Source organism: Medicago sativa, chromosome 6 (genome assembly GCF_051527215.1).
Source record: "Medicago sativa cultivar Bolivia chromosome 6, Bolivia_mono, whole genome shotgun sequence".
Taxonomy (NCBI): Eukaryota; Viridiplantae; Streptophyta; class Magnoliopsida; order Fabales; family Fabaceae; genus Medicago; species Medicago sativa.
In genome coordinates this window covers 77,163,945-77,180,014 of record NC_140754.1, presented here as the reverse complement: position 1 = coordinate 77,180,014, position 16,070 = coordinate 77,163,945, and the positions used below count along the sequence as shown (strand labels likewise).

At 40.0% G+C, this 16,070-nt stretch overlaps 1 pseudogene; it reads right to left on the bottom strand.

Annotated features, from left to right (window-relative positions):
• Positions 1-10,970: 10,970 nt before the first annotated feature.
• On the bottom strand, positions 10,971-15,640 carry LOC146916969 (uncharacterized; annotated as a pseudogene).
• Between the last annotated feature and the right edge of the window lie 430 nt (positions 15,641-16,070).

Sequence of the window (16,070 nt, the reverse complement as noted above, 5' to 3'; positions counted from 1 at the left end):
AGAAGGTTGTTGAAGACAATACAAAAGTGAAGAAAATTCATTTCAAGTTTCTAGGAGTTTCTAGACGAAAGAACGATCGAAAATGGGAAGAAAACACAAGAAATCGCACCTGAGGGGATGCCTCAGGCGCCGCTGCACCTAGCATGTGCGCCTCTGCGCCTGGCACGAGTAAAAACCCCTTATTGCTTGTTTTTCAAACTAGATCGGTGTGCAGATGCCCCATTTTCTTCTCTTAACTTCTAAGTAACCTAATGTTATAAATACAGATCGTAGCCCACTATTTTATTCATTCAGAAACATTTTTGGTTCAAAGAAAGGGTCATGCATCAGAGATTCAAGGCATAATTTCTCCTCCTTTCATTTTTTCTATGGTATGTTATCTATTGTTTTGTTATGATGTATGTTGCCATAAACAACTAAACCTCTTAAAGTGGTATTTTGGGAGAGATTCAAGCGTGAATTCTTGAGGAAGTATTTTCCAAAAGATTTGAGAAACAAGAAGGAAGTGGAATTCATGCAGCTGAAGCATGGGAGCATGTCTGTTGCGGAGCATGCCGCTAAGTTTGAGGAGTTGTCGAGGTTTTATCCTTATATCAATGTTGAAGATGATATGGTCTCCAAGTGGTGAAGTTCGAGAGTCGGTTTCAACTTGAGATCCGTATGTCTTCTTTCATGAGATCCGTGATTTTGACAATTTGGTGCACAAGTGTTGGATGTTTGACGACGCAGGGAAGGTGATGACATGTCATCTTACGTTATTCTTAGCATGTTTTTCAGTTATTTTCATTAGGTTTTAGCAGCAAAAAGGAGGAGTATTTGAAGAATTGCCTATGATCTAGAGACTTTTGTAATGTTTTCTATATCTGAGTCTGTAATTTTAGTTTTCCCGAAACATAGCAATTTCAGGGTCTTTTTTGAAGTAATTCACGAAGAAATCATGCAAATCAGCAAATCAAGAACATTTGAAGAATTTTGATGACTTAGGAAAACCAAGAATGAAGATTCAAGAAGCCTCAGGAGACTTACAACAGGGAGGAATTCGGTTTCCAAGTTCCAAGGCAAGTTATTTGAAGACGAAGACCTAAAAGGACAGAAAAACGAAGAATTTGGGCCCAAGAGAAGACCCCATGCACCTAACAGGAGAGAATGTGCCTAGCACATGGGAAAGGCATGAAATGCACCTAGGGCATTATCCATACGCCTAGGGGATGGCTTTTGACATACACTCATGCGCTAGGCATGCTGGCCATTCGCCCCATGCAACTAAAAATGTAGGGCACAACTATTTTTTCCTGCTTTTATTTTGGTTAAAGCCCGCACTTTTAGCCCAAACCCAGGTAGGAAATCTCACTATAAATACCAGCCTTCCTCATTCAGAATTTATCGTTCAGAACTGTGGCAATTCAAGAGGAAGGCAACTTTCGAGCTTCAAGAGAGTTTATATCTTCTCCTTGATTTTCTAGGGTATGTTTTTATCTTTAGTAATTTGTTTTTAGTTAGCATGTGTAACTAAATCTTTTTAGGTTAGAATTCTAAGATGAACCTCTATTTACTTATTTTTTTGAAATTTATTTAATATAATGCCGTTTTTATTTTATTTATCTTTTGTTCGCTATTAAGTTTTATTAGGAATTCCTTAGTTTATTTCTGTAGTAGGTGCAACCCTAGATTAGATACTGATCGTACCTAATCAGAAGGTGACTGCCGGTGCTTTGAATGCGGTGGTTGTGACGGTGGTGGAATGCGTCAGAATGCCCCTTGGAGCGGATGGGGGGTGTGTACCTGCACGCACTCCGACGCTCAAGTCAGTAGAGATCAGAGAGTGAGGGTTTAGAGGGAGAGTGAGATTCTGCCTTGGGGACTGCATTGAGTCCCCTATTTATAGAGGTGGAGGGCTGCAGAGCCGTTGTGGTGGCACACCTGGTTCTGGCGGTTACGAAATCGTGGGAAGTGTAACCGCTAGGGAGTTTATTGCGGGAACGTGCAGAATGTGCAAAGAGACGTTGGGGTTCGTTTGAACCGGTCTTGTTCGCTCTGTGCACCCCCCTCGCGGAGAGGGGGTGTGTCACAAGTAATGCTGCCAAACGTGGAGTTTGGGCTTTGGATTGTATTGGGCCTAAGTAATGGGCCAAAGGTCCTTTTGGCCGGTCCAGAACAGTAGCCCCTAAAGTCGTTGCTCTTGATTAAGAGCGATGACTTAAGTGCGGGCGTTTGATCATTCGCGACCGACCACCGGAGGGTGTTTACTGTCGAGCATCTTTTCCGTTGGCGGCTAAAGAGAGTTTCGCTCGGCAGATTTGGAGACTTTGTTGACCTAAGGGGTAGCTTGCGAGGACGGTCTGGAGTGTTGAGAGGGTTAAGTGAGCGTGCTCATTTTTCCCTGGCTCCATTCGTCCTACACTTGAGTGGATTCGCCAGGTTTGATGGGTCATGTTCGGCATCCTGATGTTCGGCACGCAATATCATACGAAAAGTTTCCATCGCCATAGAGTTTGGTCGAATGTCATTTCGCAATTAATGCCCATGTTTCGAGGGAGAAACTGAGGGGACATGACCTTTGGTTTCTGTATGACACGTGTAAAGGATATTGTAGTACTTGAGTACCGAGTGTTCTCAGTTTGTGTTTCCGATGTGTCATCATAACCGTTGATTCATTCCTGACGTTCCATGAACCGCTACAAAAGATCAGGGCCCTTAGATGAATGGTTCGATCAAATCTGGACCGTAGGAACGCCTCAGGGAAGTAGAGTTGTATGTGAAGGGCTGTCACCCACCCATGAAAACTATGTCTTTCCCATGTATGAAGTGGTTTTCAAAGACATGGGTTTCCGGCTCCCTTTCTCCAACTTCCAGTGAGAAGTGCTTCGTTGGACCAATCTGTCACCCACCCAGATCCATCCGAACTCTTACGCCTTCATGAGGGCCTTCGAATTGTTGTGTGATTACCTTCTCATCCCTGCTTCTAAAAATGTCTTCTTATCCTTCTTCACCGTGCAACGGGGCGCGGATTGGGTTTCCTTTTGCTAGGAAGGTTCGGAGCTTCAAAGAGCGCTTCTTTTTGGTTCGGCCGAGAAGTGTGGCTGCCTTAAATAACCTCTTGGAGGTCGCGAAGGATGGCGTTCAGGATTGTCTTCCTTTCTTCCATTTATGCTGGTCTCAGGAACATTTTGTTTTTGAGCCGAGGGACTTTGGCCAAACCATGGCTAACCTCACTGATGAAGAGAGACTCTGTTTTATCTTGGTTTTCGGGCGTCAAACATTGATTACGTTTGAACCTTTTTAACCGGTGATATCTTATTTTTTCTTGGGAAGGGAAAAAGTAAGCAAAACCCTTGAGAATCGAGGTCCGGGAGTTCTTTTCGCTACGGGAAGGTGTTAGGCACCCATAACGACTATAGTATCCTATAGGAACCGTCTTTATTTTTCTACGCGCGCGCTTTATTTTTAAGTGCTATTTGAAAATGACATTTACACCTAAGAGTTTACTAAGTGAAGAATTTGGAGGGAGAAGAATGTGTTTGAATTTTTATTTTAGTTGAATTGAAGGAATATTGTTTCCTTGCCTACGTACCCGTTTAAGGGATCAAATCCACCGTAGTTCTCTCTCAAAAATATTTTTGTTTTTATTGATTGATTTTAAGTTTGAAAATTGGATTTTTAAAGAATGAGGAAAAGAGGCCTCAAGGGCATAAGATTGGAAAAAAGTGACGTGGAATTAGTTATTTTGCAAAATGAAAGTCAAAGTATGATTAAAATTCATTAAAATTTGATTAAGAAAATAAAAGAGAATACAATGGGATTTTGGATCCCAAGGTTTATTATGAAAATAGAATTTGAGTGATGTTGTTCATATTTTTTTGAAAAGAGGTTTTTCTAAGTGTAAAGCCTAAGCATTCATCTAAACATACAATCCTAAACATACATCTAAACATGCATATCCTAGCCATATACCTAAAGTGATGTGTGTGCATGTGTCGGTGCTTGTGTCGGTGTACATCATTAGAGTCCATTGTCCTTTACATCATTGGCCTAGATACATTCTATGGTCTTGCAAGAATTTAAATTGCATGAAAGTAAAGTACACGAATTCCTAAATGTTACATTCTAAGTCTTGGTAAAAATTTAAATGTACAAGAAATAAAGTGAAGGAGGAGATGAAGTATGGAATGCTCATGATGTATGAAATATGAAGTAGAATGGTTAGTGAATTTAAGGCACAAAATGATAGAAAGATAGACAAGGATATACTAAACAAAGAATAGTAAAAATGACAAGAATAAAAGTGTCAAAATGTAGTAAAAAATTCACCATAACCTCTCAATAAGTACATGACCTATAATTTCCTTATTATGGTAGTATTCAAAGAGTTTTATTGTAGCCATAACATGGGAATTATAGGAATATACTCAAGTCAAAAGGTATGATACATTTTTTTACACATTTGACACTTTGTTTTCACAAGACTTGCAAAACAAGAAACTAGCAAATCAATCATACAACAGTGGAGTGAACATAACAAAACAGTGGCAAACACATCTTAAAATCACATATTAAGTACCCATATCATGCATCAATGTATCATGATCAAAATCATAGCAAAGTTCCTCAAAAATTAACAAGAAAAGTAAACAAGTAACAAGAATTAATACACATATTTTTATCAAATTTTATTATGCAAAAATATTATAAAAACATCAATAAAAATATCAAGAACTCATGGAAATTTATTTGGAATTTTTGCACAAAAATTTGACATGCAGGAGGTGTAAAAAGCAAGGTCCAGTGGTGCACATAGCAGGAAATCCAAAACGAACGAAGGAGTTAAGCCCAACCCAAACCTGCATGGATCTTGGATTCTCAGGGAATTCAGGGGCCGTTGGATTGATCCAGATGGATCAACCCTAGATCCAACGGCCAGGAAACGAAAGGAATCGACCCAAATGAACCAGACCGGTCCAAGGGCTTATATAAATGCCTAGTGACCAGTCTAATTCATTTCTCACTTCTCATTCTCTCTCTTCACTCGTTCTTCTCTCTTCTCTCTCTAAACCCTAACTTCGCCTGAAACTGGAGAGGACGGCGGAGGACGGCGGTGGAAGATGAAGATTCATCGGAATCTTCATCTTCTCCGACGAACCGATGCTAACTTTTTAAATTGAACACCCAGAAACGTTCTTCTTCCTCTCCAGTTTACAGATCCAAGGTTATTTTTAAGAAATTGTGGCTGAAACAACGTAGATCGGAACTTGAACTTTCGGTTTCTAGGGTTTCAAACATTTTCTAATCTTCTTGAAACTAAACCCTAATCTAACCTATTTTCTATGCTGATTATGGATTTGAACTCTGATTTGGAAAATAAACGGTGAATCTTTGAGGATTTACATCTTTAGGGTTTCGTATCGAACTTTTTCAATTCTTTTCGATCTTTTTCGTACGAACAAGTTTCGAACTTGTTAATCCACGTTGTTTCACCGTTTATTTTGGCCTATGAACCTTCAATGAAGATTTAAAGTAAAAATGAGAAGGTTTTTCACGTGTTTACCTGAATTTGTTTGGAGATTCGAACGAACAGATCCTGCGAAAGCTTCTGGTAAGATGAACCGAAAATAAATCGGTGTTCTTCGTTCTTTTCCTCTTCACTAGTTCAGGATTTGCTTCAGTTCTCTTCTTCTCACTTCTTCCAAACCCTTCGATATCGCAAATTCGTCTTCGACGAAACTTTGCTCGAATTGCGAAGGTGAAGATTCAGTGATGAACACTTTTCTGAGAATCTTCTATGAATCCGAATCAATCTTGTGTAGCAATTGTTGAATTGAGTCTTTGTGGTGAAATTGATATGAATCTGTGATGAATTGTGGTGGTTAAAATTGCTTCTGATTCTGTTACGGTAGTTTCTGTGATGGTTGAGAGTTTGTTACGGTGGTTTCTGTGGTGGTTGAGAGAGAGAAAGTTTGTTAGGGCTTTTTTGATGATGTGTTGTTTCTGGAATGGTGATTCTTCTGTTGCATTGATGAGTTGGCCTCTATTTATAGGCCAGGCGTGACATTCTGGACCAATGAGCTTGTGACACCTGTTCTGGACTTTGTTTAATTCGAACTTGGACCAATTTAGACTTAGGGGCCTCTTTGCAATTTCTGGAAAGTTTGGGACCAACCTGCAATTTTTAGAAAAAGGACTGGAAAACGAATTTTAAAATGATAAAGGACTGGACTGCAATTGACCTAAAAGTTTGACCTAAAATTAAAAGGACCTAAAATAAAATGACACAAAGGGGCTAAAATGCAATTTTAGAATTTTTTACGACTAAAATGAAATTAAAATAAAATTGAATTAAAATTGGCAAAATGGAAAATAACGTAAAGTGAAACGATTAAAATTGACAAAACGGACTAAAATGAACCAATTACCTAAATGAGGTACTTTAAAGTAACCTCTCTCTGCCGAAATTTCGTGTGAAATGACCAAAATGCCCCTGGGGACTAAAACAACTAAAAAATGACTCAGATGCAATTTTAAAATGAATTTTTAACAGGAAATTAAGCAAAAGTTTATACAAGTATATTGAAAAGACTCAGAGACAACTTTTAGGAACTAAACAGAGTTTTAACACGTGAAAAGACTAAAATGCCCCTAGGGGCTAAACTGACTCAAAATGACTTCAAATGCAATTTCTTGAAATGGATTTTGACATAGAATTGAAATAAGGACTTATTCAATCCAGTTGAAAAGACTCAAACAATTTTTCAAAGATTGAAAGAAATTTTAACATAAGAAATGACTAAAATGCCCTTTTTCATGAATTTTGCAAATAACATTGAAATAAAATGCAGAGAAAGATGTAATTGATCAGAGACAGTTCAAATGACTTGAAATGCAAGAAAAGAATGAATCTAGTATTTTTAGGTCCAAAATTAGGGTATAACAGCTGCCCCTATTTAAGTTTCTTTGTCCGGAGAGTCAAGAGACGAAGTCTTTGAGTTGACGGGACGAAGATACTTAAATATCGACATTTGCACTGTTTTTGGACATAAAAATACGCTCTCGGATCTTCACAATCATGAATGTCATGCAGCATTTTGATTATGAATGCAAGACAAACAACTGGAGTCTATGGAGCATGTCATGTCACTGGGGATCCAGGTGGACATTGACAGGGTAGACAAACCAGGGGATAGAAAATAGGGTACAAGTTGTTCTTTGGATCGAACTAGCCACTTGACCAAGGAATACAAAACAAGAGATAGGTACAAGCTGTTCTTGGGATCGAACTTGGCACTTGACCGGAAACATAGACATATAGGCAGATACAAGCTGTTCTTTGGATCGAACTTGACACTTGATTGAAGATACAAACAGATAGACAGGTACAAACTGTTCTTTGAATCGAACTGGCTGTTTTACTGGAGATGTAGACAAAAGGGTAGATATAGACTGTTCTTTGGATCGAACTTGCCGTTGGATCATCACCACATCATGTAGGTAGGTGCAAACTGTTCTTTGGATCGAACTTGTCGTTTGACTGATAACAAAGCATAAGCTGGGTACAAACTGTTCTTTGGATCGAACTTGTTGTTTGTCCGGAAGTATAGGTATATAAGCAGGTACAAGCTGTTCTTTGGATCGAACTTGCCACTTGACTAATAACAAGATACAAATTGGAAATGGGGTTTAGAAAGATACAAATTGAGAGTAAGTTGATATTGATTTGATTTGAAAATAGACGTGACCATTATTGTTGGCCCAAGAGCAAATTGAGAGTGGATTAACATTGACAACGACATTGAATTGAAAGTTTGAGATTGAAAGAGAGATTGAAAATTGAGATTGATCAGAGACATAAACATTGAATCAGAAAGTTGAAATTGAATTAAATTGGAGATTGAATTGAATTGAGTTAGATTGACATTGAAATTGGATTGCAGGTTGAAATTGAATTGAATTTGACAGTTGAAATTGAAATTGTGATTGGATTGAAATTGGAGATTGAGTTTGACAATTGAAATTGGATTGAGTTGAAATTGAGATTGGATTGAAATTGGAATTTGAATTGAGTTGGAAATTGAAATTGAGTTGAATTGGAGATTGAAATTGGATTGAATTGGAAATTGAAATTGAATTGAGTTAAATTGACATTGAAATTGGATTGAAGGTTGAAATTGAATTGAATTTGACCGTTGAAATTGAAATTGTGATTGGATTGAAATTGGAGATTGAAATTGAGTTTGATAGTTGAAATTTGGATTGAATTGAAATTGAGATTGGATTGAAATTTGGAAGTGAGTTGAATTTTGAAAGTGGAGATTGAGTTGAGTTGGAAATTGAAATTGGGTTGAATTGAAAGTGGAAATTGAACTGAATTGAAGGTGGAAATTGCTTTAGATTGAAAGTTGAAATTGGAAATGCAACGTGTATGTATGGTATAACAAGATTATTGAATGTATGAGCACATAAAATGCATGATTATGCATGTATGAATGCTTGAAATGCATGATTGGTTTGTAGTTTGGCAGAGAAGTTTCACAGAGGCAGATGAAACATTGGAAGATTGGGCACGTAGTGGCTCATGCTACAACATATTCACATAGAAATCCTCTTTGGAGAGACCGTCGTTGAAAGACGTATCAAAACCATGGCTGAGGGCAATATAAACTTGTAGAGGAAGTAACCTTGGAATATTCTTTGGTACAGGTCGCCTGTTGTTAGGCGTGTCAGTACTGGGTAAACATTGGATGTTCGCATCTGTGGTCAATGCTTTTCAATATTTCATTCTTCCATTTTTCACTTTCCATTTTTCAATTTTCAATCCCATTTTTGCCTGAACCGCCCTTTCGGGTTTTCGATTCACCGGGGAATAAGATTCTTTTCATTGCCCCATTTTTGCCTGAATTGCCTTCATAGGTTGTCAATCAGCGGGGTGCTCATTCTTGCCTAAGCCGGCCTTTCGGGTTTTCAACTTAGCGAGCTTTTCATTTTCATTTTCCATTTTTCATTCTGTGTTTTTTCATTCTTGCCATTGACCACAAATCATCCTGGGGAGTAACCTGCTCGTAACATGTATTGAAATAGAGATTGACACTCATTTATTCATGCATGTTTCATTGAAATGTACCATATTGCTCAGGTTTGCTTTCAAAATAGACAGGAAAAGATTTTTCAATTTTCAAAAGTGTTTGTTTCAGACATTGACGTCGTCAAATAGAAAGGAAATATTTTGTACATAGCATCGAAAAACAGAAAGAAAAATGGAGTTTCAAATAATAGCACAGGCTCAAATTGATGTAGAAGAGTGAAAATTAGCCAAAGGCATAACTCCACGGATTTACAAAGCTTGGAAAATGGTAATTTTATTGGTTGGTGATACATTGAACACGATGACCGCTACATTTCATAGAAATTTTGAATTCATAAGTATAGAAACTTCTGATGAAGATGATCATTGACAGTTGCAGATGCTCCAAGGGGTGATGGTGGTTTGCCAGATATAGTTACTTGTCTTTTATCAACCTCATTTTTGCATGAACCGCCCTCTCGGGTTTTCGGCTCATCGAGGCGCTCATTCTTGCCTGAGTTGCGTACAATCTTAGCGAGCTTTTTTCCATATTCATTTTTTTGTCCCTAACTTTTGCCTGGATCGCCCTTTCGGGTTTTCGATCCACCGGGAAGCGCATTTTTGCCTAGGCCGCCCTTTCGGGTTTTCGACCTACCACGCTGTTCTTTTCTTTTTAGACAAAGTATTTCTTGACTATATCGGCATTAACAGGATTTGGGAGTTCAACACCATCCATGTGTGTGAGAATCAAAGCACCACCAGAGAAAGCCTTCTTGACAACATAAGGACCTTCATAGTTAGGTGTCCACTTGCCCCTTGGGTCGGGTTGTTGACTTATCCTTCTTTTCAATACAAGTTCGCCTTCCTTGAATTCTCGAGGTCGGACTTTCTTGTCAAAAGCATTCTTCATTCGCACTTGATACAACTGTCCATGAGCCATAACATCCATACGTTTTTCTTCAATCAGATTCAATTGATCATACCGACTTTGACACCATTCAGCCTCGGTTAACTTTGATTCCATGATCACTCGAAGAGATGGTAACATCTCATGCCAGTCTTTGTAAGTAGCGACCATCTTCTGAACAATCTTCTTGATGTTCTTGTTAGCGGCTTCAACTGCACCATTCATCTGAGGTCTATAAGGAGAAGAGTCGTGATGTTCAATTTTGAATTCTTCACATAAAGTTTGCATCATGCTATTGTTCAGATTGGAACCATTGTCAGTGATGATCTTGTTGGGAACACCATATCGACAGATGATGTTATTCTTGATAAATTTGACAACCACTTGCTTGGTCACATTAGCATAGGAAGCAGCTTCAACCCACTTGGTGAAGTAGTCAAATGCCACTAGAATGAAACGATGTCCGTTGGAAGCTTTTGGTTCAATTCTTCCGATCATATCAATGCCCCACATAGAGAAAGGCCATGGGGAAGATATAACATTGAGGGCATGTGGAGGCACATGAATCTTGTCAGCATAAATTTGACATTTGTGGCATCTCTTAGCATGTTTGTGGCAATCACGCTCCATAGTTATCCAGTATTAGCCGGCTCTTAACAGTTTTCTTGACATGGTGTGGCCCGAAGCGTGGGTTCCAAAAGTACCATCATGTACATCATGCATCAATTTCTCAGCTTCTTGTTTGTCAACGCATCTCAACAAGACCATGTCATAGTTCCTCTTGTATAGGATTTCTCCGTCCAGAAGGAATTTGCTAGCCCATCGTCTCAAAGTCTTTTTATCCCTGTTGGAAGCACCAGGTGGATATTCATGATTCTGCAAGAATTGTTTGATGTTGTAATACCAAGGCTTTTTATCATTCACATCTTCATCAGCCCGATCTGGTACATTTTCAATAGTAAACACATGAGCGGGTCTATCAAGACGCTGCACTTTGATCACGGGCACAACATTCTAGTGATTAACACGAAACATGGAAGACAAAGTAGCAAGAGCATCAACCATTTGATTTTCATCCCGAGGGATATGGTGCAGCTCAACCTTGGTAAAGTATGTCAACAGACGTCTGGCATAGTCACGGTAAGGGATCAGCTTCTCATGATGAATCTCCCATTCACCCTTTATTTGATTAATGACAAGTGCAGAATCTCCATAGATGTCAAGGTGTTTAATTCTCAGGTCAATGGCTTCTTCAATGCCCAAGATGCATGCTTCATATTCAGCTATGTTGTTTGTGCATTCAAAAGTTATTCGAGCAGTGAAAGGAATGTGGTGCCCCTGCGGAGTTACAATGATGGCTCCAATTCCTTTACCATAAGCATTAACAGCACCATCAAACACCAATCCCCATTTGCTATTGGGGTCCGGCCCTTCATTGATCAGTGGTTCTTCATAGTCTTTTGCTTTCAGATACATAATCTCTTCATCAGGGAAATCAAACTTAATTGGCTGGTAATCATCAAGAGGTTGACAAGCAAGATGCTCAGCAAGGACACTTCGTTTGATTGCTTTATGAGCTTTTTACACAATATCATATTCAGACAACAACATTTGCCAACGTGCGATCTTTCCAGTGACAGCAGGCTTTTCAAAGATATACTTGATTGGATCCATTTGGGATATCAACCAAGTTGTATGATTTACCATATAATGACGCAGGCGTTTGGCAGCCCAAGCTAAAGCACAACAAGTCTTTTCAAGCATTGTATACCGAGTCTCACAGTCGGTGAACTTCTTGCTTAGATAGTAGATAGCATGCTCTTTCTTACCAGTCTCATCTTGTTGACCGAGAACACAACCCACTGAATCATCTAACACTGACAGATACATAATCAAAGGCCTTCCTTCCACTGGCGGGACAAGGATAGGTGGCTCTAACAGGTATTCTTTAATGCTATCAAAAGCTTCCTGGCATTCATCGTTCCATACAACCGGCTGATTCTTTCTGAGCAATTTGAAAATTGGTCCGCAGGTAGTAGTCATGTGAGATATAAATCTTGAAATATAATTCAGACGTCCGAGGAAACCTCTGACTTGCTTTTCAGTTTGAGGGGCCGGCATCTCTCTGATGGCTCGGACTTTGTCAGGATCAACTTCAATGCCTCTTTGGCTGACAATGAAGCCTAGCAACTTTCCAGATCTTACACCAAATGTGCACTTATTGGGGTTCAACCGCAGCTTGTACTTTCTTAATCTTTCAAACGTCTTTTTCAAATACACAACATGCTGCTCTTCATCACTTGACTTCACAATCATGTCATCAACGTATACTTCAATCTCTTTGTGAATCATATCATGAAACAGAGTGGTCATACCCCTTTGATAGGTAGCACCAGCATTTATCAAGCCAAACGGCATCACTTTATAAAAAAACGTTCCCCACGGAGTGATGAAGGACGTCTTTTCTCTATCTTCAGGAGACATTCGTATCTGATTATAGCCAGAGAATCCATCCATAAAAGAGAACACTTTAGACTGAGCAGTACTGTCAACAAGTACATCAATATGAGGTAATGGGAAGTTATCCTTTGGACTGGCTTTATTCAAATCTCTATAATCAACACACATTTGAACTTTCCCATCTTTCTTTGGTACTGGTACAATGTTGGCAATCCACTCAGGATATTCAGCTGTCATGAGGAAACCTGCGTCAATTTGCTTTTGCACTTCAGCCTTGATCTTAAGGGCCATGTCTGGACGAGACCTTCTCAATTTCTGTTTGACAGGAGGACATTCAGGTCTTGTCGGTATCCGATGTTCCACAATCTTGGGATCTAGACCCGGCATATCTTCATAGGACCATGCAAAGACATCTGGATAATCATGGAGAAGCTGAGTAATCTTCCTTTTCACTTCTGGCTCGAGTGCAGCACCGATTTTGATCTCTCGCTTGTTTTCTTCAGTACCCAGGTTGATAAGCTCAATCTCTTCCTGGTGAGGCTGAATGGCTCTTCTTTCTTGTTCAAGAAGTCAAGTGATCTCATACGGTATCTCTTCATCATCTTCCTCATCTTCAGCTTCATATACAGGGAATTCAAAATTTGGAGGAACCATAGGGTCACTGTGTTCAACTGGTTTATTGTGGTTCAATCTGCATAATATGATTGGGATGATTTTAGAAAATTGTTTTTCATGCAGATTTTTGAAATTAATAAGAAAATACAAATGTTTTGGTTTTTTCTGGCATTACCATTATTTCCAAGAAAAAGGCACTAAAAAGTAAAAAATAAAGAGTCGTGAGAAAGACGACAACTTTTATTGATAACGGCAATGTCGAAACAAACATGCCCTTACAATGATATCACTTTCGCCTTGGGCAGAGCGAAAGGATTGTTATTTTGAAAACAAAGAAAATATGAGCAACACGACACATTACATGGAAGCATGCATGACTAAAGGAACATCAATGGCCTCCCAATTTCTCACAGTGCCTCTTGGTACAACAAATGTAGGCACATAACTACTTTCAGCAACATCTTCAGCAATAGCATTGATAAACCCAGCACTGTAGAAGGTTCCTGTTGAAACGCTTGAGGTCGGGGAGAATCCAAGGCCCTCTTTACGCTTGTTCTCCAAAATCTGTATCACTTTGCCCCAGCCGGCAGCCTGCCCTTCTTGAACAGCCTTCTGGGCGTCTTTCAGTGAAGCCATGCTAGCACTAGACCTCCGGGGTTCTGCACCCTCAACAGTCAGGCCTTGAAATGACGTCCCTTCAGCGGACCCTGCTTCAACACAAGAGAAAGATGACACTTGGCTAACTAGATATGCTTCTTCACCATGCACAGTGACAAGCTTACCATTCTTCACAAACTTGAGTTTCTGATGCAAAGTAGAAGTTACTGCCCCAGCGTCGTGAATCCACAGTCTTCCGAGGAGACAACTGTAAAAGGCATTGATGTCCATGACCTGGAAAGTGATCTGAAATGTCTCAGGACCAATGGTAATTGGCAAGTCTACTTCCCCAAGAACATCTTTGCGAGATCCGTCGAAAGCCTTAACCAAATAGCTACTTCCCTCAGAGAATATCCATGATGGCTCAATTGTCTCAGTGTAGACTCAGGCATTACATTTAAGGATGATCCAGTGTCCACCAACACATTGGATATCATGTCAGACTTGCAGTGTACTGAGATATGTAGAGCCAAGTTGTGGTGTTTCCCTGCCTCGGGGAGTTCATCGTCACCAAACCCCAAGTTGTTACAAGCAGTAATGTTACCCACTATTCCATCAAACTGATCCACAGAGACTTCATGATCAACATAGGCCTGTTTCAGTACTTTCATCAACACTTTCCTGTGAGCTTCTGAGCTCAAGAGCAGAGACAAGATGGATATCTTTGATGGAGTTTGCAGCAGCTGGTCAACAATTTTATAATCGCTCTTTTTAATAAGCCTCATAATTTCGTCCAGATTAGACTCTTCAATAGATTGGCCTGATGGGCCGGGGCTTTTGTCAATAGGAGGAGCAACTGGTGGAGTTATTGTGGCAATAGGTGTAACCACCTTCTTTTGGAACAAAGGTGGACGGACTTTTCCGCTTCTCAGAGTCGTAATTTCACCTGCAACATTATCAACTGTAGCTGGGGATACCAGAGGCACTTCCACTCCATTCTCAATCATGGTTGCATTGTACTTGTAAGGGATTGCTTTTGTAGAGGCGTAAGATACTGGACCAGGTAACCTGATCACTAAGGGTTCAACATTCCTTGTCTGGGATACACCTTCAATCGGAGAATCATGAAACACTGGCACAATCACACATACATCACTGACAATCAAGTGTTTGTCATCCATCAGGCTTTGTATATCATCTTGTACCACACAACAACCCATAGGATTTTGAAGACATTCTGAACAAGAAGCGTGGTCGTGATTGAACAAAGAAGCTCGGCAAAGTTTGACATGTAATGGTACCAAGGGAGTAATAACATTGCAGACATCCAACATGGGATCCTCTTGAGGAACGGGGGTTCTTTCGAAAGCCTCGATCATGTTAACAGCAGCATAGTTTGGAAGTGGATTGTCAAGAACATGAGGAACACTATTTTCAAAAGTCAATCGTCCTTTTTCTATCAGGTCCTTTACAATATATTTCAGAGCAGAGCAACCTTCAACATCGTGGCCTTGAGCGCCCTGATGGAATTCACATGTAAGATCCTGTCGGAACCTAGGAGGCAAAGGATTAGGCGGAGGCTTGCCTGGTCTAGTGACACAATGTCCCTTAGCAAGTAAAGTTGGGAGCAACTCAGCATATCGCATTGGTATTGGTGGAAAATAAGTCTTGGGCCGAGGACCCTGTTGTTGCTGCTGTTGTTGAGCAGGAGACTGGGGTTGTACTTGCTGAGCAATGGCATTAACGGGCATTGGTGGTTGACCCGGTGGCAGAGGATATTGCTGATAGGATGGCGGGAAGAAAGGATGTTGAGAGTACTGCATGTATTGGTAAGGCAAAGGTAATTGAGTAGCATTAACAGGTGTAGACTGATTACCAGACACCATCCCCACTTCGGATTCTTTCCTCTTATGGTGGCCATTACCGTACTTCTTTGGTGCACTGGCTGAAGATTCGCCCTTTTCAAGAACAATGATACCCTCTCGAACAACCTCTTCTAGACGAGTTCCCATGGTAACCATGTCAGAGAAATTGTTTGGAGCAGAGACTATCATTCTTTCCTTATATTCCTTCTTCAGAGTTTTCAGGAATGTCTGTGTTAATTCTTCCTCATCGAGTCGAGGAGAAACACGGGCAGCTGCCCCTCTCCATCTCTGGGCATACTCTCGGAATGTTTCATCTGATTTCTGAGACAAGGACTTAAGAGAGTCTCTATTTGACTTCAGACGGGTATTGAACTCATAATGACTTTCAAAAGCAGCAGCAAGATCCTCGAAAGTATGGATATTGTCTTTGCTCAAACCAGTGTACCAATCTGCCGCATCTTCTGCTAGGCTGCCTTGGAAGCAGTGTATCATCAGTGCATCATTATCTGCATAATTGGCAATCTTCCGGACGTACCGAATGACATGGCTATGTGGACAAGAAGATCCATTGTATTTG